The sequence below is a fragment of the Barbus barbus genome, assembly GCF_936440315.1.
Source record: "Barbus barbus genome assembly, chromosome: 13".
Taxonomy (NCBI): Eukaryota; Metazoa; Chordata; class Actinopteri; order Cypriniformes; family Cyprinidae; genus Barbus; species Barbus barbus.
In genome coordinates, this window is record NC_136741.1 from 4,752,703 (window position 1) to 4,774,437 (window position 21,735).

General features: G+C 41.8%; 1 pseudogene across 1 annotated transcript; it reads left to right on the forward strand.

The window, feature by feature from the left end:
• The first annotated feature begins 763 nt into the window (after nt 1–763).
• Nucleotides 764–21,664, forward strand: LOC306879205 (ras and Rab interactor 2-like; annotated as a pseudogene). Its single transcript has 6 exons — nt 764–791; nt 883–1,973; nt 5,504–5,815; nt 5,996–6,127; nt 17,224–17,387; nt 17,498–21,664. The product of its transcript is annotated as a ras and Rab interactor 2-like (transcript).
• Nucleotides 21,665–21,735: the final 71 nt, after the last annotated feature.

Below are 21,735 nucleotides of genomic sequence, written 5' to 3' on the forward strand. Positions count from 1 at the left end.
TTCGTTGTGGGATTCCCATTCCAGACCGAGATCGCTCACGGCCTTGGTGAGAATCCGGACGAGCTCATCTTGAAAAGTGGCGTGTCCCTCCATTTTGGAGTGCTCCTTTGGAGAGTGGGCCCAGTCCCTCTAGGATGCCGTCAGGGACATCACCTCATCGAGATCGTCGTCCCCCGCTGCTCTGAAAGAAATAATCTCCGAACCACCCGGGGTGGGTCGAAGCCTCTCTTCAGCAAAACACACCGGAGAGTGGTGGGGGGATCGTGCCCTCCTGTGTGATCGCCCACGTGCGGCTGCCGTCCCACCGGCGGCTCACTTGCGGAAAAAATCACAGAGGGCGATATTCTTCCGGGCCCTAAGCACTCGCACTGAGAACTCCTCGCAGTGTGAGCAGCCCGACCTGTTGAGTGCTGCTTCCACATGGGCGAGACCCAGGCACAGAATGCAGAACTCGTGGGTGTCCGGGGCTTCGATAGGACCCGAACACAGCATGCAAACATTGGACATGCTGGAACACCAAGAGGGAAACCCCTCTTCTTGCATCTTTTCCACAGCTGTCTTGAGTAGGATACGTGAAAGGGGAAGATTCTGAGCTTATGCCGCAACTTCACTGGCGTTGTGCAATAAGATTTCAGGTAGATTTAGGAAGGAAGGGAGTCCCCAAAAGCGTCAGCTTCTGACGCCATGACGAAGTGAACCGTTCTCGAGAGGGAACTAGATATAGCCACACACACACACTCAAATTCACATGTGTGCTGACAACATGTGGCGGTCTATGGTAGGATCCTGGAGTGGGTGTGTTTTCTGCTTTTGTGGTTGTGTTTGTATAAAGACTGTGCATGTGTGTTGTTAACATTAATCAGATTATCCATTTTATTCCAGCATTCTGGGAATCTTCTCTCAACAAACAACTAGGGACAATCTCTGCCCCAAACAGTTCTCTGATTCAGGACAGACCGCCGATCTCTCTGCATGGCAGCTGCTCTGATGTATTAAAGATAGAAGATCAAACCTGTACCCCATTTGGGAAGCTACTAACCAACACCTGCCCTGATACCTCAGAAAGTGAAAGGAGTTGCTCCAGCAGTGCTTTGTATTTTATCAACCCTGTTTTTCTCAAGACGCAGCAAGATGTCACTGGAAATTCAGAAACAGTGATCACAAAGACCCTCCTCCACCAAGACCACCTCCTCCTCGCATTTTGGTTTGTAGCCCTACTTCACCTTCAGGTCCGAGGACTATACCTTTGAGTGCTGGCATTACTAGAATGAGTCGGAGAGACAGTCCTCCACCACGACCTCCACAACCTCCAGACATCGACAGCTACCGCTGCACCATTGCGTTAGATGATGAAACCATTTCTAGGGCCCTTTCTCAAGCCAATGCGACTCCTTTAAACCCAACCAGCAGCACCATCCTACAGCAATGGACCAGACCCAAAGAGAAAGGGCGAAGCTCAAGTGGCCGAACCTTGTCTACATCCTCATCGGACTCATTGGATTCTCCTCCGCATCCTCTCCCATTGGGACTATCCCAAAGCATGGGCAAAGGCCTCTCCATGGATGACAGCAGTTATAAGTATGAGGACGACTACGGTGTGGGGCTTGAAAGGGATCTGAATCTTCGCCTTCGTGCTTCTCGCATGTCAAAGGAACTTTTGTCAGTTGAACTTGTTATCCCACGAGCACTAAGAGGACCTCTCCGTAAGTTCCGAGGTGTTTTCAGTGTACTGGCTACGCCTGAAAAACGCATCTTGCTTCGGATCATTGAGTTGTCCCAAGACAAAACTTCTTACTTTGGCTGTCTGGTGCAGGACTATGTGAGCTTTGTGCAGGAGAATAAAAACTGCCACTCGTCCAGCCAGGATCTTCTGCAGACGCTCCGGCAGTTCATGACCCAGATGAAGGCTTACCTCAAACAGAGCTCGGAAATGAACCCACCTGTAGAGTCTTACATACCTGAGGACCAGATAGGTAAGTAGATTTTCATAGTTCGAGTCTTTTTTGAGCCATGTTGAACCACTCAAATAAAGGGTAATTTTGAAAGCACCTTTCTGGGAGATCAACCTACAAACGGCTTACTTTCAGGGATATCTTATCCTGTTCCTGGAGGGCCACTTTCCTGCAGACTTTAGGCCCGGAAGTTTCCTAAAGTAATCCTAAAGATGTTAATAAATTAATTACATTAATTAATGTTAATTACAAAAGTAAAAAGTAAAGAGTGTAAAAACCATCAACTCTAGATTAGATTAGATTAGATTAGATTCAACTTTATTGTCATTGCACATGTAAGGTACAAGGCAACGAAATGCAGTTAGCATCTAACCAGAAGTGCAATAAGCAGAGGTACAGGATATACAGTGCCTACAATATGTTACATATGTACAGAAATATACAGATAAGGCAGTAGTACTATGGACATAATTTACAAGTTTTTAAATACTATCAGTATGATATACAGATGGGTGATATGCACATACTATACAGATGGGTTGTGCAGTAAATGTATGTACAGTAGTACTATGGACATAATTTACAAGTTTTTAAATACTATCAGTATGATATACAGATGGGTGATATGAACATACTATACAGATGGGTTGTGCAGTAAATGTATGTACAGTAGTACTATGGACATAATTTACAAGTTTTTAAATACTATCAGTATGATATACAGATGGGTGATATGAACATACTATACAGATGGGTTGTGCAGTAAATGTATGTACACTATGAGCAAAAACTATGAAAATAATTACAAATGGATATGAATAAGCTATAAATTAAGATATATAAACACTAGTGCAATGAACATTGAAAGTGCATAGAAATAAAATTTACAGTACATAGTAATCAGTGTAGATTGGTTGTTTTTTTGTTTCGTTTTTTTTAATCGATTTAATGATGGGGAGGGGTGAAGAGTTTGTAGTGGTGTGTGAGGGGGGTATCATTGGGCAGAGTTTAGTAGGGAAACAGCTGTAGGGAAAAAGCTGTTCCTGAGTCTGCTTGTCCTTGATCGGAGGCTCCTGAAGCGCCTCCCAGAGGGCAGCAAGTTAAACAGTCTATGGTCAGGGTGAGAGGAGTCCTTAAGAATGCCGCGAGCTCGACGTAAACAGCGTTTTCTCTGGACGTCCTCAATGGCAGGGAGTGGTGTCCCTGTGATGCGTTGGGCGGTTTTCACCACCCTCTGTAGTGCCTTGCGGTCAGCAGCTGAGCAGTTCCCATACCAGACTGTGATGCAGTTGGTCAGGATGCTTTCAATTGCACACCGGTAGAAGTTCCGCTGGATGATTGGAGACAGGTGGTTCTTCTTCAGTGTCCTAAGGAAGAAGAGGCGTTGGTGAGCCTTCTTGACTAGGCTGGATGTGTTGGTGGTCCAGGTCAGGTCCTCCGAGATGTGGGTTCCCAGGAACTTGAAGCTGGAGACACGTTCAACAACCATCCCGTTAATGTGGATGGGGTCATGCGTTCCACTTTTCTTCTTCCTGAAGTCCACAATGAGTTCCTTTGTCTTGCTGGTGTTGAGGAGCAGGCTATTGTGCGACTCCACCTACCGTGAGTCTACCGTGCGACTCCACCGGGCAGGGACACCGGCAAGGGATAGAAGTATCGCTTTTTATTTTAGTTTTTTCATTTATATGTTTATTATTGAAATGTTGTTATATGCATGTGTCAATTTTATTTCATTTCTTTATTTTCTTAAATATGTGGGTATATAGTATTTATAGAGTTGTAACTTTTAGTTTTAGTTACTTTTTCTTATTTGTAAGTCGCTTTGGACAAAAGCGTCTGCTAAATGACAAAAGTAAGTAAGTAAGTAAAGTAATTAGACTGGTCTAAGTCTGTTTAATTAGGGACAGTGCTAAACTCTGCTGGTGGCTTCCCAGGAGCAGGACTGGACACCCCTGGATTACTTACAGTAACTGTGCTGTGCTGGCTGGGTGAGTTTTATTCACTGTTCATTTTTCTAGTGTCTGGAAACTATTAGTTGCGGCATTTTGAAAGCTAGCTTCCTTGTCTTCCAGATATGTATCCTCAGCTTGCCTTTTTGTTTCCTAGATTGTGCAGTTTGCAAACTCATAGTTAAGTTCAAGGTTTGATTACTTTGACTTCCCTGACAGTTCAATAATATATTATATATATGTCCAAAAAAGGTGCAAAATTATGTTTTGTTTTGAATGCGTCTACCCTTTTCAGTACAAAGCTGCTTTTGTTTTCTTTCGCCACAGTGGAAAATTCAGGCTAAAAAGTTGTTGATAGTGTGGTGGGTATTGCAAAAATAGAAAACAAGAGCAACTGACCAGTGAAACACAAGCACTATATCTCCATGCAGATATCTGAAATACCTTTCAAGTTCAGCTGTCCTCTCTGCAGTTGCATTAAAAAGTGCATGAAAATACTTTGAGAGTGATTGAAGTAAGTGCAAGGCCAAAAAGATCATATTAACTAGTATGGTTTGTACAGTGATGGAATTAGATGGTAATAGCATGTTTCTTTGATTTATACCATGGTACTGAACGATTATCCTAATCATATATCTATATCTATGTTCCCAATGTACAGCAACCAATGTGAGCGTTTTTTTTTTTCCCATAGTTTTTTTTTGTGGAATCAAAGTACTTCAGAAGATTGATTTTAACATCATAACAGATATCTAAAATATCTGATTGACAGATAAATTACACTCTTTTTTTAGAATTGTTTATTTCATTCAACTGAACTGTGAAACAGCGCATATATGCTTAAACATCTCAGGTAACGTCAGTGGTATGACTCATTTCAGATGCAGCCAAAATTACATTAACAGTGGTTATATATATACATTAAATGTAGTTGTTTGATCAAAATTATTGCTAGGGACATCAGTAGTAGCTGGATATTGGTATGGACATGTCTATAGCGTCACTGCTAATTTCTACCCCCTTCCTTCAGAACATGTTGCACAAATAAAATTTTGCAATTGCTACAGATTTTGGAAAAACTAATCTAATTAATTTTTTAATGCTCTCAGTTGTGTATGTATGTGTCATTTGTAATTAGTCACAACAGGTGACTGTAGCTTCTAATATTTATCACTCCTGTGCATACTGTGAGCAATAGAGTTTCATTAGAAATGTCATTGTTATGTTGTGTAATTGCTTGTTTAATAACCCTATAGTGTACAGACAAGTGATGTGAGGCCTGCTGTTGTCCTCATTTGACTTGCCCTTTGCATCTCAGAAAGCCCTCATCCTTATTTCACAAGGAGACTTGAATACCAAGAGCTTAGGCTTAATATATCTTGTAACGTTTGTGTCAGATTCTTTTTAGTTTGGAACAACATGAAGGTTGAGTAAATTATGAGCATTTTCATTTGAGGGTAAACTATTCCTTTAAAACTGTTTATTAAATAGAAAGTTTAAAACGTCATGCCTGTTTACGCTTATTTTGTTGTTTTTTCTATGAATATGGTAAATGTCTCTGAAACTCTTATATATTAAAGCTTTAACTGATCTCTTTCACAGATCCAATGTTGGAGAAGGCCATGCATAAGTGTGTGCTGAAACCTCTGTACAGCTGCTTGCAGTCGGTGCTGCATGACTTCCAGGTGGCCGGTGGAGTGTGGCAGAGGCTGCAGGAGAATCTTGCCCTGGCAAAGGCCAAACAGCCTCACGAGCTGGGAGTGAACAGAGCCCGGCCTCCAGACGCCCACGCCATCCACAGGATCCGCCGAAAACTCCGAGCCATGTGCCAATTCTATTCACCTGAGAGGAAGATTATGGGGCTGTTAAACGTCTGCAAACTCATCTACAATATTATGAATTATGACCATGAAGGTGAGTACGGGTGGAGTTATGTCTCGAGGGTTTATTTAAAAGCTTTAAAGTGTGTATGTTTTAGGTCTGTATGAGATCAGTAACTGAAAGCAAAAGTATTTGCACTTAATTAACTGGAAGGTACTTGCTGGAATAGTTTGTATAAAGGTCACTAATAAATGTTTCCTCTGTGTTTGCCAGTGCGGATGTTTGGAGCAGATGATTTCCTGCCCATGTTGACATATGTGTTGGTCCAGTGTGACATGCCTCAGTTGGACACTGAGATCCTGTATATGATGGAGCTGATAGATCCCCCATTACTGCATGGAGAAGGTGCATTAACATGTGCGATAATGCGTGATAATGTTATATAAACCTGAATTCTTTTAAAATAGGTGCAAAAACTTTATTATTTGGAAAAAATGGAAGAACTTCAGAATCAAAACAGTATTATTTTCTCCTGTCAAGCATTTCATATGAATTCGAAATTATGATTTAAAACTCAAAATTATGACTTAAAAAGTAGAAATTATGATTTAAAAAGTAGAAATTATGATATAAAAAGTCAAAATTATGACTTACTTAAATCGTGGCTTAAGGAAGAAGACGTGAAATGAATGAACATGAAAAAGACCAAATCTGGTAAACGGTTTATAGGCCTATATATACAGTATATATATATACACTCACCTAAAGGATTATTAGGAACACCATACTAATACTGTGTTTGACCCCCTTTCGCTTCAGAACTGGCTTAATTCTACGTGGCATTGATTCAACAAGGTGCTGAAACCATTCTTTAGAAATGTTGGCCCATATTGATTGGATAGCATCTTGCAGTTGATGGAGATTTGTGGGATGCACATCCAGGGCACGAAGCTCACGTTCCACCACATCCCAAAGATGCTCTATTGGGTTGAGATCTGGTGACTGCGGGGGCCATTTTAGTACAGTGAACTCATTGTCATGTTCAAGAAACCAATTTGAAATGATTCGAGCTTTGTGACATGGTGCATTATCCTGCTGGAAGTAGCCATCAGAGGATGGGTACATGGTGGTCATAAAGGGATGGACATGGTCAGAAACAATGCTCAGGTAGGCCGTGGCATTTAAACGATGCCCAATTGGCACTAAGGGGCCTAAAGTGTGCCAAGAAAACATCCCCCACACCATTACACCACCACCAGCAGCCTGCACAGTGGTAACAAGGCATGATGGATCCATGTTCTCATTCTGTTTACGCCAAATTCTGACTCTACCATCTGAATGTCTCAACAGAAATCGAGACTCATCAGACCAGGCAACATTTTTCCAGTCTTCAACCGTCCAATTTTGGTGAGCTTGTGCAAATTGTAGCCTCTTTTTCCTATTTGTTGTGGAGATGAGTGGTACCCGGTGGGGTCTTCTGCTGTTGTAGCCCATCCGCCTCAAGGTTGTGCGTGTTGTGGCTTCACAAATGCTTTGCTGCATACCTCGGTTGTAACGAGTGGTTATTTCAGTCAAAGTTGCTTTCTATCAGCTTGAATCAGTCGGCCCATTCTCCTCTGACCTTTAGCATCAACAAGGCATTTTCGCCCACAGGACTGCCGCATACTGGATGTTTTTCCCTTTTCACACCATTCTTTGTAAACCCTAGAAATGGTTGTGCGTGAAAATCCCAGTAACTGAGCAGATTGTGAAATACTCAGACCGGCCCGTCTGGCACCAACAACCATGCCATGCTCAAAATTGCTTAAATCACCTTTCTTTCCCATTCTGACATTCAGTTTGGAGTTCAGGAGATTGTCTTGACCAGGACCACACCCCTAAATGCATTGAAGCAACTGCCATGTGATTGGTTGATTAGATAATTGCATTAATGAGAAATTGAACAGGTGTTCCTAATAATCCTTTAGGTGAGTGTATATATACATATATATATATATATATATATATATATATATATATATATATATATATATATATATATATATATATATATATAGTTACATATATATATATATATATATATATATATATATACAGTATATATGTAGGCTAAATAGCCTACACTATGTACAGGCAAGCAGATGTGACCAGAAAATTAACGCACCACACACAAAGTCTCACGTTAAGCATTTATTCTTTATAATAGTTTTATATGGGAGAAAAGCGCTTAAATTCATCGCATTCATATTATGGGTTCATCCACTCGCTTGTACACATAGTTTATATTTTTAATAATCTGAATACCAGATGTGTTTTTTATATCACTGTCTCCTTCCACTAAGATACGTTAAGCATTTTCTACCCCAAGAAAACGCTTAACGTGCAACTTGCGTTCATATTCTGGGATATAGGCTATATTCTGCTTGCTTGGTATGCTTTATTACTGAACCTGGTCCTCCAAACTGTTTTAAGCTGAATTAATTGTACTTTAGGAGTCATAATGAAATCCACCAGAAATAATGAGTCCACCAGAAAGTCAAAGAATCTTACAGCAGGCCTGCCTAGGAGTAAGACTAATGTAATAGCCTATATAAGTAGATATATGTATTGACTACCAAAACATGTGCCATTTTAGTCCTTGAGATTACTTTGTGGGAAATAAGTTATCTAAGGTATTATAAGTACAAGTCCCAAACAAAACAAAAAACTGAAAGCAGTCTAAGCCTGTGTTCAGATTAAAAAGGGATGAATTTTGAAAATATTTAATTTCAATTTCAAGCATGTAATACAAATTATTCTAAAATATTGAGCAAATTAAACTAGTTTAATCCTGTCACGTCTGCAGTGTCCAATTGACTGCCTAAAAAATTCAGTGATTCAATAACTCGCTCAAAAAACATAAAAGACATTCATTTGTCACCACCATAAAACATAAAGATGTAATTATTAGAAATAGTCACTTAATGTATGAGTGAATTAATCAATCTTTTTAATGAACAAGTTCTAAAGAAGTCATATAAAAAAACACATCTAGTAGCTTATTCAGATTAATACAAATATAAACTATGTGTATAGGTGAGTAGATGAACCCGGAATATGAACGCAAAGCGCTGAATTTAAGCGCCTCCCATTGAAAAATTTAATAAAAAAATGCTTAACGTGAAACTTTGCGTGTTGCGTTCATATTCTGGTCACATCTGCTTTCAATACGCTTAACATGCAACTCAGCGCATTGCGTTCATATTCTGGGGTATAGGCTATTCTGCTTGTCTGTAAATGGTATACGCTTTATTAATAAGGTGTGTATTGAACTTGGTCCTCCAAACTTTTTTAAGCCAAGTTAATTCATTTCATAATGTCCCGTTTATCATTATCCCAATATCCTGTGACCAATGAGTTTATAAAGTCATTAAGTTGTAAAGTCATAATTTCAACTTTTTATCTCGTAATTACGACATACGTAAGTCATAATTTCGACTTTATACGTCATAATTTTGACTTTTTATCTCGTAATTACAACTTTTAAAGTCATAATTGTGACTTTTTATCTCATAATTATGACTTTTAAAGTCATAATTTCGATTTACAAAATCATAATTTTGACTTTTTATCTTGTAATTATGACTTAAGTATGTCATACCTTTTTGAGGCCTGAATTTTTTTCTTACTTGTCGGAAATGGGCTTCCATTGACAAGCATTTTCCATGCGTGACGAACTTCATAAGTTATTTTCCCCACAGAGTAATTTCCTCCTGGATGTGTGTCTCCTGTCCTATTCTTACTGAGCTCATTGTGGCAGCCATTCATAGAATAGATTTATTGTGTTGTATGTACACATTCAAGTCACAAACTTGATGATCTAATGCGACAGATAGGATGATCCGTCCTCATTGTAGTGATAATTTACTTTTTGTCAGTTTCAAGATGTACTTCCAATCTGGGCAACGAATAATGCATGTTTTGAAAACCCCACTGGCCAGTTCTGTTCCAAAACGTAGAGAACGCTCCTGTTACTCATGTAACCTCGGTTTCCTGAGATAAGGGAACGAGCGTTGCGTCGACATTGACGACTGCTTTGGGGCAACTCCTGTTTACTCTGTTACTGAAGCCAGATTGGTTAACGTTTGTGTAACTGCACAAACCAATTGCGCTTGAGCCCGCCAAAGGGGGGGAGCCGACTTGCTATATAAGTCGGCCCAGAGCGCCATTTCATCAGAATCAACGACTGAAGCGACAGCCATCGATTCACGTGCAGCTACAGCACGGCCAATTACGCAACGCTCGTTTCCTTATCTCAGGGAACCGAAGTTACGTGAGTAACCAGAGCATTCCCTATCGAAAGGTAACTCCCGTTGCATCCAGTAGCGCTAAGCCTGCTCTGCGAGCAGCATTAAGCAGATAGCACCCACGCCTGCAGCGCAGGGATGTCCAAACTGTAGAATCGAATAAAGGTCGACGGCGACGACCAGCCGGAGGCCGCGCAAATCTCCCCAATAGAGATTCCGCTGGACCAGGCCCAGGAGGAGGCCATACCTCTTGTAGAGTGAGCTCTCACATCTATAGGGCACTGTACGCCCGCTAAGGCATAGGCTAGGGCGATAGCCTCTACTATCCAATGAGATAGCCTTTGCTTTTTGACCGGCAGCCCCTTAGAGCGGCCTCCAAAGCACACAAAGAGCTGTTCTGACTGTCTAATGATTTAGAATGCTCAAAGTACACTCGCATTGCCCGGACTGGGCATAGCAAGTTAGGTCCCTGATCACCGTCCATTGCGGGGAGGGCTAGAAGGGAGATAGCCTGAGCTCTGAACGGAGTTGTGAGCACCTTCGGTACATAGCCGCTGCGCGGCTGAAGAACAACCTTACAGTTGTTGGGTCCGAACTCAAGACAGGAAGCACTGACAGACAGGGCTTGCAAGTCACCCACTCACTTGACGGACGCTAGGGCCAAAAGCAGAGCGGTTTTGAGCATCATGACCCTTAAGCCAGCTGTTTGAAGCGGCTCAAAGGAAGGGCCCGTGAGGGCCCCGAGGACTACATATAAGTCTCAGGTTGGTACAGTTAGGGCAAGGAGGATGCAACTTAGGGCAAGGAGGATTCAACCGCCGAGCGCCTCTAAGGAACTTAACAACCAACTTATTTCTGCCAATAGTCCGGCCAGCCTAGGGAGAGTGATTTGCCGCGATGGCTGCCATATAGACCTTGAGTGACCATCAGTGAAGACCATCAAAGTGTGGCCAATGGGAGCAGAGTCTGTACTTCAGGACAAGTTTCAACACACGGACTGGAATGTGTTTGCTTCTCAGGCTGCCAGTGGCTCTCACACTGACATTAATATCTATACCACCTCTGTACTGGATTACATCAATACCTCCATTGACAGTGTTACAACAGAGAAACAGATCACAACGTACCCTAATCAGAAGCCATGGATGAACAAGGAGGTGCGGCTCCTGCTCAAGCCTACAGCATATCCAGGGCTAACCTGAAGAGGGGCATCAAGAAGGCCAAGCACTGCTACAAGCTAAAGGTACATTTTTCTAACTCTGACCCCCGACGCAATTGGCAGGGCATCCAGGTCATCAGTGACTACAAGCAATGCAACTCCACTCCGACGGTCACAGATGTCTCCTTCTTTAATGAGCTAAATGACTTTTATGCTCGCTTTGACAATAACAACAAGGAGACAGCCACCAAGATCACACTCTCAGGAGACCATCAGACCCTCAAACTCACCTCCACAGATGTCTGCACAGCATTGAGCCGGATCAATGCACGCAAGGCTGCTGGCCCCGACGGCATTCCTGGACGTGTGCTCAGGACATGTGTAGAGCAGCTTCCAAGGGTCTACACAGACATTTTCAACCTGTCCCTCACCCAAGCAACTGTGCCAACTGCTTTAAGTCTACATCCATTCTGCCAGTGCCGAAACATTCCTCCCCGACGTGCCTGAATGACTACCGCCCCGTAGCACTCACACCATTGTTATGAAGTGTTTTGCGCAACTGGTCCTGGCACACCTCAAGAACTGCCTCCCACCCACACTGGACCCACATCAATTTGCCTATCAAAGCAATAGGAGCACTGCGGATGCAGTATGCACAGTACTGCACTCGGTACTCACACACTTGGATAACAACAACACATATGTACGGATGTTGTTTGTTGACTTCAGCTCAGCATTCAACACCATCATTCCCTCCAAGCTGACCACTAAACTTGGAGACTTGGGTGTTAACATGAGGGCTAGATTCAGAAGTCTGAGGTCGAGAATTGGTCTGAGCCCACCGTCTTTTTTGGAAACGAGGAAGTAGCGGCTGTAAAAGCCTGACTCATTGTCTGCTAAGGGTACCGTTTCCACGGGACCCTATGCAAGCAGTGTGTGCACTTCGGCTCAGAGAACATGAGATTCGTTGTCCTGCATGAAGGTTTGCACCACGCCTCTGAATGCAGGCGGCCTGCGAGCGAACTGGAGCGAACCCAACTCGACATGCCTGGGATGGCTTTCCAAGATGGCAGCTGGGGGGCGAGAGGTTCTAATTTTATTAATGACATATCGCCACCCGCAGGGGGAAAACTGACATTTGTGGCCATCATCATCCGTGAGTGTTTTTGCCTTCAGTAATGGCATGTACGAGAGGCTTTACTGATGACATTTCGCCGCCAACAGGGAGAGGAAATTTGCTCTTTATTGTATGTGGGTCACAGCGGTAGTTTGGGGCACACTATCACAGCGGTAGTTTGGGGCACACACTGAAATGACAGGACGTGCCCTGTTACAACACCTCCACCACTCAGAGCCATTCGAAGGGGTGGGGAATAACTGCGAGCTGTCTTTGAGGGGATTCCGGCGTCCGCGAGAATTATCCCTCTCCTCTTCCTCTCTGCACGCAGATCAGGACAGCTTCTGAGGCCCAGGATCCAGCGTTACGTGAGGTCGGGGGCCCTGACGCTTGGGGAAGGGGTACCTCTTCACTGATCTGGGACGCTGCTGAAGCCCTGGCTCCGGCTTTTGCGAGATCTGAGGCTGCATCGGTTTTGCAGGCTACTGAGTGGACACTGGCTTAGGGTGGCTTGAAAAAGTCGCAGAGCTGGAGCGCTTAGGCAGGAAATGACGCAGCGCTTGCGACATCTTCTGTGCCTCGGTGAAACGCTCCGTAAAGCCGTCCACAGCTGGACTGAAGAGTCCTTTGAGCGAAACCGGGGAATCGAGGAAGGCCATTTTCTCTGCGTCCCTGATATCTGTTAGGTTCAGCCACAGGTGGTGCTCCAGCACCACCAGGTTTGCCATGGCCTTGCCCACCGCCTGCGTCGTCGCCTTGGTAGCGCACAGAGCCAAATCCGTGGCCGTTCGGAGCTCCAAGAACGCGCCGTGATCTTGTCACAGAGAAGTTTGGCCTAAAACACTTGGAGCACGGACATAGTATGCAGGGCTGAACCGGCATGGCCAGCCGCTGCATAGGCTCTGTTGGTGAGCGCTGACGTCATCCTGCAGGGCTTTGAAGGATGCGTTGCCATCTTCAGTCCACAGCTCGTCGGCGGAAGCAGGTGTGCAGCCACCGCCTCCTTGAGAGGGGGGAGTTTGCAATACCCCTTTCCCTCAGCGCCATCAACAGTGGGAAGAGCTGCTTCAGTAGAAAGGTTCACACACGAGTAAGGAGCTAGCCAGGTTTTAGTGAACTCCTCGTGGACCTCTGGCATGAACAGAGCTGGTCGCTGTCATGAGGAAGGCTGATAATGATCCTTGAGGAACCATTCGTCGAGGAGGCCGGGGGCGGGCTTTTCCGGGGCTGTCCACGCCAGGCCTAGTTCCTCCACAGAACGCGTGATCAGCTCCGAGTCCACGCTGGGCCGAGCAGACTGAGATGGAGGGGGAGCTTCGGGTTCTTCGTCAGAACACGCCCACTCGTCAGCGTCAGACGCCGTCAAAGACATGGTCTCGTCGACGGCTATCTCCTCCTCAGATGCGCTGAAGAAAACCAGGCCACTCGCATCCAACGAGGGGCGCTGATCCTCGCGTGTGAAGCACACCGGCGGCGTGAGGCGCTGTGGGGAGAGCGGAGTGCGCGGCCGCTGGCCCGACACAGCACCGCTCATGCTCGAGAGAGAACTCCCGCTGTTCCGCTGTTCCGCTGCTTCTTCCTCCGAGGAGATGGGGGAACGGAATGGGCAGGATCACCTTCGTGAAAAAAGCCGATCCGCGAGCGAAGGCGAGCAAGGTTCATGTCCTCACAGTAGCCCCTTTCACACAGTAATACCAGTAAATTGCCATAAAATTACTTGAACGAATTCAAAAATGTGCTGTTCACACAGGTATACAACGTTCTGTCTTTTTTTTCCGGAAAAGCACCATTCACACATAGTTTTCCAATTACTAATTGGTAAATTCTGTGACATCATTAACCAGAAATGACCTCTTAATGGCTGTGCCTCCCTGTGTTGTGTTTGTAAACCTGAAGGGGTATACGTGGTCAGTGTTTTTGTTGATGTTTTCATTTTTGTATCAAACGTTCTCATTCACGCAGAGATTTTGGCCCAGAGACATCGCATTACACAACTTCAAACCAAACTACACAGTGCGGAGTAAATATGGAATTTCAAAGGCTCTGGATTGGCCTAGAGTACACGTCTTACGTCTTACATCACCGCATTCTGAAATTGTACGTCCTCATACCGGTAATGTTCTTTCTGCATTCACACACAGCATAATTCCGGCAATTTACTGGTAATGTTATTACTTCTCATACCGGTAAATTGCCGGAACAAATTTACTGGTATTTTTGAAATACATGTTCGTACATGATCTCTTTACGGCAATTTACTGGTAAATTTCCGGAAAAATCTGTATGTTTGAAAGGGGCTTGTGAGGGCGCCCAAACATGCGACACATTCGTTGTTCCCATCCGCTTCGGGCAGGGGTCCTGACATTTGAATCAACGCGCTTGGAAATTTGCTCAGGAATTTGCTCTTTTTTCCTCGCCGGATGGCTGCAGTGAAAATAGTCCACTGCCGGGGCTGGATTCGATGGCAGGAGCGGTGAAGAGCAGCGTAGAGCATGTAAGCTTCTTTTTCTTCAGCTTCTTGCAGAGTCAGTGAAGAGATGGTCTCGTCGCCGAAGGAGAAGATTCTGATGAAATGGCGCTCTTTGCCGACTTATATAGCAAGTCGGCTCCCCCCACTTTGGTGGGCTCAAGCGCCATTGGTTTGTGCAGTTACACAAACGTTAACCAATCTGGCTTCATTAACAGAGTAAACAGGAGTTTCCCCAAAGCAGTCATCAATGACGACGCAACGGGAGTTACCTTACGATAGGGAACTGCCTTGCTGTCTGTTGTTGCCTATAGAGTGCAACAGTCGGGTTCTTTAAGTAAAAATGCCATTCATTTTCCTGATAAACCTATAAAACAGACCTGTTATGAACTCAGAACTTGTTACATGATGGTAAAGCCTTTTTTCGAACCCATTTGTTTGTGTTAATTCAATTAACTTTTAAAATGATTGTGTTTAATCGCAGAATTTGTGGTGGAAAATACAATACCCACAGTGTTGTATTGAAAATTTCATTAATCAGGGAGTTGCGGTGAGCAGGGCCAACCCAGGCTCTGTTGGTGCCTTAGGCGAGATTTTAGATTTCCGCCCCCAACCCCCGACTAAAAAAATTCAGAAAATGTAGATTTTTCTAAACTTTACTTTAATATAATATAACTTAAACACTGATAAGTATTAGCATAAATAAGTAGTAAATAAATTGTGATAATAAATAAATGCGCCTTTTTATGGTCTAGGTATATATTTATATTTATAGGTATTTTATGAGTGAATTTTAGAGAAATGCAAATAGAGAAATGCAACCCATAAGTAGCCTAATTATTACAACAAAGAAAAACATGAGCAATATGAAATGCCTAAAATAGTCTAACAGACAACAAAGGCAGCAAAATAAAGGTTACATTTTGTAATTTATTTGTAGATGATAGCTAGCTAGTTAGTCTAATTACTAATCCTGCATCAGTACTTCTGCAGCGATGTAGGACAATATTGAAGTTGGAGGAGAAAATGAGATGGGAGTTTTTCGACACACCTGTCATGAACTGGAAAAAACAGAGCTAGACAAGAGGAGCGTTTGAGGTTAAAAAGTATATAAATTGTAATTTATTTTTAGAAAATAACCAATCGTTTTTCTAGATAAGACCCTTCTTCCTCAGCTGGGATCGTTTAGAGCCCTTTGATGCTGCATTTAAACTGCATTTTGGAAGTTCAAACTCGGGGGCACCATAGAAGTCCATTACATGGAGAGAAATTCCTAAATGTTTCCCTCAAAAAACATAATTTCTTTACGACTGAAGAAAGAAAGACATGAACATCTTGAATGACAAGGGGGTGAGTATTATCCACAGACTAAAATTGTAATGTATGATAATTTATCATTTTATGCTAGTTTAATAACATATTACATAGTTCATATTACAAATCTGACAAGAATTTTTTTTTTCCATTTTATAGTGTGATACCAAAATGTGCTTTTTTTGTAGAAAGTCCCAAATATTACATTATGTAAAAGTGTTTATTCGTGCACCAAAAGGTTCCACCCACTCCCATGAAAATATTATGTTTCATTTCTATAGATCCAACCAACACCTTTAAATAAGTAGTTTTATATTTATCTCAGTTATTTTCATTTGATTAAATCATATGCAGTGCTTCATGGGATTGTAGTTCTTTCCTTCATTAAAAAGTACTCTGTTTTGTACCTTTCTCTTTTTGTCTGATGATCAAATGCTTTTTTTGCTTCAAATCAAAAGTTTGCTTTAAAAGTTTGTAATGTTGTGATTCTCAGTTGGTTTGGTTCATTGCTTATAACACGTTAACAAAGATTTTTAAAGTCCCTATGGGAAAAATTGTAATATTTCCAAAAACAGCCCTGCTGAAAAAGTGAGCATGCACTAATGCCCTCCATATAGACAGCATCCTATTCCTAACCTAAACAGAACCATAAAAGGGGCTTCTTTTTTTTAATACTCTTCATGGGCAACAATGTCATGCCACAAAAATAGCAGTTTTCACATGCGAAGGGATACTCGACTCACAATTGGCTCAAATATATAATGTTATGCATTACTCTAATATGCACATAAACTTCATAGCACACACAAATATACATTGGCGTTCATGTCGTGTGCTTTTTTTTTTTTTTTTTTGAATGAATGAAAGAAATTAATACTTTCATTCAGCAATGACTGACCAAGAGTGACAAAAAAACAACAACAACAAAAACTTTGATAATAATAAGAAATGTTTCTTGAGCACCAAATCAACATATCAGAATGATTTCTGAAGGATCATGTGACGTTGAAGACTGGAATATTGTCATAAAAAATTACATTTTAAAATACATGAAATTAGAAAGTTTTAATATTTCACAATATTAATGTTTTAACTGTTTTTAACTTTAGGGGTTTTTTTCGGTATATTAAGATGCTTCTTTCTCTTGATCCTGTACAGGAGGATATTACCTCACCAGTGCTTACAGAGCAATGTCACTGATGAAGAACTTCCAGGAAGAGCAGGCAGCTCAAGTACTCAGCTCTACAACACGTGACACACTTCACCAGTGGCACCAGCGTCGCACACTGCAGAGAAACCTACCCTCAGTGGAGGACTTCCAGGTAAAATCCTGACCGAATATCCGAATAGCATTTGAATAGTTAACTGCATTTTATAGATATGGACTATTTTCATTCCATAAACTCTATGATGTCTGTTTGTTTGTTTGAAGAACTACATGCGAGTGGCTCTGCAGAAGGCAGATAGCGGCTGCACGGCTAAAACCCTTCAGGTGCGGCCCTACGCCACGACAGAAGAGGTGTGCCGCCTTTGTGCGCTCAAATTCCACGTGTCTGATCCAGAAAACTACGGCCTGTTTCTTTATATGGATGAGAGCAGCCAGCAGTTGGCCGCAGACACATGCCCACAGTGGATAAAGGCAGAGTTACACAGTCGACCGAAGCGTCAACACTTTTACTTTGTCTACAAGTCGATACCCAGCATGAACCGTTCCACTCCTTTGTCTTGAATGCAGGACGTTTCCTGAACACTCAATAGACAGAAAGTGTTTAATGAGGGTGTGACTTTAAGGAATGTGTATAAAGATCGCAAAATGAAAAGGTCTCATGGACACAGTGGCGCAAAAAAGAAGGATTTAATTGGCACTTTACATGAATAAAGTACGTTTGCGTTGTTAAAATGATCGTTTCAAAACAGACTTGGGTTGCAAATTTAGCCTAAATGGAGTAAGGACTAGCTAGTTTGGGACCAAATGTTGGCTTGTATTTATAGATATAACTTGTATTTACCAAAATTTAAGAAGAATACTAATAATGAACAATATTTTTACAGTATTTATTAATCTTAGTAAATGCTGATCTCAACACTTACTAATACATTTTTAAGATCAAAAGTAGTGTCTTTTGGCATTAATTAATGCGCTGTGAAATAACATAAACATTTTTTTTAAAGGAGTAGTTCACTTTCAGAATGAAAATTCTGTCATCATTTACTCACTCCTCACTTGTTCCAAACCTGTATGAGTTTCTTTCTTCTTTTGAACACAAAAGAAGATGTTTTGAAAAATGTTGGGATCTGAACAGTTAATGAGCACCTTTGACTTCCATAGTATTTATTTTTTTTTTTCCTACTATGGAAGTCAATGGTGCTCATCAACTGTTCGGATCCCAACATTTTTCCAAATATTTTCTTGTGTTCAGTAGAAGAAAGAAACTGTTTGGAACAAGTGGGGAGTGAGTAAATGATGACAGAATTTTCATTCTGAAAGTGAACTACTCCATTAACATTAAAAAAGGTTATTGCTAATTAATAGTTCATCTTAGTTGATGCATTAACTTATGTTAACAAATGAGACCTTATTGTAAAGTGATACCAATATTAGTTTGGTCATTTTTTATCTTACAATAACCATGGTTGTCAGCGTCCTGCCCTGAGAGTCATGTCTGTTCTGTCTTTGTTTAACTTGTCTTTGTTTGTTTTGTGTCTGAGCACATGACTTTGTCTTTAGGCTTGTTCGAGATGAACTACACTAGCCTGCCACTGGCTAACGAGAGTAGCCGCTTGCATTCGGGATGTCAAGTCGAACACGTTCTGCTCCCGGTAGTGACGCTCTCGCGGTGTTTGCATACTCACAGATGAAATGAATTAAATGCAATATTTGTCAAATACACAGACGTTTCAGAAACGCTTTCATGAGCAATAGAAACAATTTGTATATACTGCTTAATACAGCGCCATTTGTTCATGAATAATGTTCGACATCAACATATAGACCTACTATTTAAATACCAGTAAAGTGGGGGGTATATATGCTTTCATCAGTGTTTTTTGATAAACGTGACTCAATATACACTAAAGAGCTTTGCTGTAATAAAAACACAGATTTGTGAGCATTATTGGAAATGAATTGTTAGAATAAACACACGCAACGCAGCTCGTGCTTGTCATCACAGAATCTGACCAATGAGAATAAAGTGTGTCATCATCAAGGCTTTCGCAGCTGATTTTGAGCAACTGCAGCGCATGACCTCGGCGGCTGGTCTCGTTTTGCTCTCGCGGTACTTTGATGGCACATGTGATCGTAAGGCAACTGCAGTGCCGATCAAAGTCAGACAAATGTTCTAACCAGAATGCATTGCTTTTGTCAGGCGGCAGCCGATCTTTGCGGCGCCGCATGAAGTCGAACAAGCCTTTTTGTTTCTGTTGGCCATGTGCTCCTTTTGCCCTCCTTGTTTAGTCCTAGTCTAGTCCTCATTTACTTGATTGTGTCCACCTGATCCTCATGGGCTGTGCTCCTTTATACTGTGCCCTTTTCTCTCATGTCGCTGCTGATTCATTGCATTAGTTCCTTGTGTGTAAGTGAATTACTTGTCAGTCAATTAGTCATATTAGTTATATTTTACTCTCCTTGTCAGTCTAGCTTTGCATTTAGTTCTCTTGAAGTTTATTAGGTTTTCTTTGATTTTGTTATTTTGCTCTAGTCTAGTTCCTGTCTTTATTTTTGCTCTAGTTTTCTCAAGCCTCTAGTTTTGTTTCTTTCTTTATTTTGATTTTGTCTTTGCCAGTTATCGATTCCTAGCATTTGCCTTTTGGTTCATTCTTTTGTTTTATTTGCTCTCTGCAGTTTGAATGTTTTTCTTTGTTCTTTTCTTTCTAGTCATAGTGCGTAGTCATTGTCTTATTTTGCTGCTTGTTGTTCTCGCTTGTGGTCTCGTGTGAGATGTTATGTCATGTGGTTGTCCCTGTTCTATGTCCTGATTCCCCCTGGCTGCTGTTCTCAAGACCTGGCTATCTGACTGGACTGGTATTACTACAGGTCAAAGTATCAAGCCCTGCTTGATACTTTGTCCAGGTCTGACCTCGGCCGTCCTCCTGTTTTCCAGCAGACTGCCCCTTCCTACTGTTTGGACTCTCACATCATCCCTGTTAAGTATTGTCTTGTCTTGTCTTGTCTTGTCTTGTCAATAAACCTCACTCCCTTGATCATTCTGCATCTAGGTCTCTCTCTGGTAAACTGCTGTGACAAAACCCTGACAATGGTAACTGGGTTGAATAACTGCACTTGATGATTGCCGTCAATTTCTATAAAAAAAGAAAATATACAATGATTATATTTTACTTTGCATAATGTACTTGTCTTTTCCACTAAAGGGTCCAAATGATGTTATTTCATGGGTATCACCATTTTAAGCAATATTGAATTTTGTAATGTTGGAAAATGTAGTAACAGGCTTGCATACAAAATGAAGATAACTGCTAATTGTGCTAAATATATTTTGATTTCAAAAATGAAAAATATTTTTATATTAATCGGTTCCACAGACTAAAATTGTAATGTATGATAATTTATCATTTTATGCTAGTTTATTGTCAGCATTTGTGTCGACCCTTTGAGTATATATTAGTATATCAGTATGAATTTAATGTCAGTCATGCCAAAAATGCCAGGACTGCAATGAAAGCCATATTGTGCCGTTATGTAAATACAGAGGTATCTGGGATTCTCTTTAATCAAACCATAGAGTTCTGTACATAGTCAGCTATTTTTGCATTCAGGTTGAGTGAGTGTTGAAGTGTTTAGAGATGATGCTTGATCACGTGGTTGCCTTTTCTTTAGCACAATAGAGACGCATCAGTGTGACCTTGCAAACGGTTAAACTGGCTGAAGAAGCTTTTTTTCTCACTTTGTTCTTGTGAAAAAGGAACACTTTGCTCCTTATACTTCAGCCAATGTGTTGTGAAACGACAGAGAGGTTGGGATCCATTTGCAGCTTTTATTAAGAGTACTCAGGCAGTACAGGGTCAAACACCAGCAGATCGAACAGTAGAGGCAAAACAGAGACAGAGTCGGATAACAGGCGGGGAATCAGGGCAGGCGGCAAACAATCACAGTCCAGTATAAACAATCTGGGTCAGGGCAGGTGGCAAACAATCCAATAATAATAACGGCAGAACAGTCCAAGATAGCAAACAAACACGGGTAGACCGCTCAGAAATTATGGCTGGTTCAAATCAAGACTTTGCAAAGAGTGTGTGATCGTGTGACTTATATGTGTGTGTGTAAATGAGGTGCAGGTGTGTGGGGTGATCAGTCCCAGGTATGAGGGATGATGGGAAATGGAGTCCGAATAGCAACTGACTAATACTCAGGTGAAGGTTCCCTCTGGTGGACCGGAGGCGGCGGTACGGGAGCCTTCTCTGTAACACAATGTCTAAATGTGTTATGTAAATATGTAACATGTGCAACACACTTATGGCAGAGAATGTGATTTTTACCAGTTTCCTTGCTGTTGATAATAATTTAAACACTGAACTTGTGCATACTTTATTCTCTTTGTTGTTATTTGCACTGCAGGAAATAAAAAGTGTCTTTATTCTTTTTATGATCTCAGACAGTTTAAAATGTTTATCGAGTTACACTAAAAATGTTTACTGCATGTGGTTATTATT